Consider the following 3,208-nt stretch of genomic DNA (forward strand, 5'->3'; position numbering starts at 1 on the left):
TCTGAGCTTGAGAACAATACATTTTTTAACCCTGCTTTATCCATTTTGTCTTACGCGGTTTTCTGATTAGCATGCTTAGGCAAGTATATTTTTTAAATTCTGATTATGCTTTCCCAAGTAACAAATCTAGAGCTGCTTGGCTATATTCAAAATTTATAAAGGTTTTATTGCAGCTGCAACCATTACCTACAGCTTTATCACGGTCATATACAATGCAAGTCATGAAACATTCTTATAGCTATCTACAAAACCCCTATAAAGCTAATTAAAAAACCAACTGATGCTTATGCTATTTTCACTTATGAAAGGTTTTATGATTGCTTTGAAGTATACAAAAAAGTAATATGAATTGCCCTTATAAAACCAAAAAAATAAATCCTCTCGTTGCTTTATAAGTAAGTGCAATTAAACTAGTTGGCCATGAAACAGTTATTTTAAAACAATTATAAGCATTCAGTTGCAACTTGTCAGAAATGTAAATAGGTGGTTTATTTTTACAACATAGAAAAAATCAAAACTTTCCGGTACTTCCAAGCGGAGCGCAAAGAAAATCAACAAAATTGTTGGCATGAGCATGAAAACATTTCGTGTATACGTATACGCGACGTAGTGTGCGTAAGAAAAACGTCAGCAATCTCCATGATTCTTCCGTTCTCGCTCGCATATACATGGGGTGACACGGTCTTGGTCGAAATACATGGAATGGTGACAGCCCTAGGGCAAAAAGGTTGAAATCACGCATAACTTTTCATAAAGGTTAATGTACCATTCAAAACTTTTCTAAATCGGTTGCTTCCGTAGGAATATACATTTGCCCTCAAATAAAAAAAATGAATTCAAGCTGAACATTGCATTAGGTCCTACGTAATATTGACAGATTCGCTTCGTCAACATTCTCTTTGCATCCCCACGGTCATGTAAAGACATTCCCAGGTATTTTCAGCACATAAATCGATAAAAGAAGCTTTTATCTAGCATCCAATACGACAAACACATCAAGAAACGGTTCTGTGAATAAGTTATTAACGAAAGAGAAAGTCGACGAAGAGAATCGATCAATTTAATTTAGGACCTAATGCAAAGTTCAGCTTGAATTGCTCTTGTAAAAAGAAAATAGTTCTCGTAATAAAATCATTTTCAGCAAAAATTAAGCAATACTCGATAAACAAAGTATCAAAATTTGAGAGAGGTATATTTTGGTGATATTAATGTTCAAAAATTGTGTTTTTTTCTCGTTTTTTCAACAATATCTTTGAAATTTGAAGCTTAATCCAGTATGTTTCTTCACAAAAGCTATTTATTTAATGTATTTGCATAAGAGAAAAATATAACATTATAAAGCTGTAAGCAAAAAAACCCAACCAGAAAAAAATCCATATTTTCGAGATTTTTTTTTTAAATTCCATATAACTTGGAACCAATAGACAGTGGAAATTTAACGTCTTTGAAAGAGCTGTTAATTTTGTCAAGATAAACAACTTTTCCCAAGACATCAAGTCTCCGAAACGTCAGAGAAAGAATTTAGATTGTGGCACCATCTTTGCGGAAGAGTTTTGAACTATTTGTTTATGTCAATAGATGGTCCTTATTATGACGAGAAATTTTGCCGAAGACACCAAGTTGCGGAAATGCTTCGTTTCGGAGTTATTAATTTTGCTCCGCTAGGTTGCATTCCTGACCCAGTGTGCAATGTAAGCATTAGACATTTTAAGAAATTGCGCTTGGTGTTTTTCTTGCCTGCTGTCCTCTGTCGCCATATTTTCATTATGAAAATGCCATTAGCCTTGGAATAAAATCCAAGAAATTTCAATAAAATAATGGCTAAATAAGAGATCCGAAATCATTTCCAGTGTGCATTGGTATGAATTTATGTATTGAGATCTATTTTCTGTAAAATTAAGGTGATTCCATCAAGTTCATTTCATTTCTGAAACAATCTTTTTTGTTTACTTGAATTATTTTGGAGGCGCATTTATTTAACGCTCATATTATCTCAATATACACGATAACATTTCAAGCGCATATGTTTTGGAACTTCTAAAAAGTCATTTATTTTCTTTAAGATTTTCACTTATGTCGCCATGAAACAAAATTGATTGCATGGTGATCTTGACACCAACACTCAAACCTATTTTTAACTCTAAAGATTTCCATTTGGAAAAAAAGTTTCAGCAGAACAGAACAACAACAAGCTAATTTATGGCGGTTGCTTTGAAGCCAATAAAAATTAAATTGGCTTTATAACTAATTTTCACCAAAGCGTAATAAAACTTCTTGGATACAATATTACTCTTATAGAGGCTATGAGAACCTTATGTAGAGTATGAGGCTTTCTGACAAAAGGTTTTAAGACAGCTTTATTGTGATTCTCAAACATGCTTTATAAACCTTATCAAGAGTGGTCCACTAAGCTGTATGACGATCTTATAGCGGTTATGAAAAGGTTGTGCTGGAGCTATTAATTTTATTGGTGGTTTTATGAAATTGATCTCAATAACCACTAATAGAGTGCAATAAAACAAGAAATGCTACTTGGGTTGTGTGATGCTTACTTCATCTACTTCAGGACATCTGCGAATGACAAACGATGGATTTTCATCAATTCCAGAACGCATCGTGGAAAGCACTATGGAAGCCCTTGATTTCTCCGATCTGACCCTACCTATCGTTGCCAGCGCCCTGGACCCGTCCGTGGTTGAATGTAGAGAAAGGGGCATCCAGAATGCTTCATCAGCCAAGTACCACGATAATGTAGTGTTAACTCTTCCTAATGCTTTTAAGCATTCCAGCGCATCCCACTGCGACCTAGCAAGAAGTACAGTCGACTTGTTTCGCGCTCCGGTATTTCGAAAGTTTTCTCGGTATTCGGTTGGTTTAAATTATCAGTTTTTTCTCGCTTAGTGATTACTGGCATAGTACCCGGCTAAACAATTATCTGAAAGTGAGTTTTTCTGAGAAGAAAGTGTGGTTTTCGGCGTCATCGGAAAGAAAATTGTTCACTTGCAATTGGATATTCGCAAATCAATTTGCGCTTCATCGGTGCGTGATCACGCATACCTGCACACAGATCATCGTCATCGAGTGTCAGCATCTGCCTCCGCATTTATACCGGTCATCCATCATCGTGTGTCCAGCTGAGTGCCGAGCCTAATACAAGCACACCACTACAAAGATCGCCCGCACACGCGCATCGAAGGTCACCCACGCT

The sequence above is a fragment of the Ochlerotatus camptorhynchus genome, unplaced genomic scaffold (assembly GCF_037179485.1).
Source record: "Ochlerotatus camptorhynchus isolate MF236.1 unplaced genomic scaffold, CSIRO-AGI_Acam_v1.1 ptg000328l, whole genome shotgun sequence".
Lineage (NCBI taxonomy): Eukaryota > Metazoa > Arthropoda > Insecta > Diptera > Culicidae > Ochlerotatus > Ochlerotatus camptorhynchus.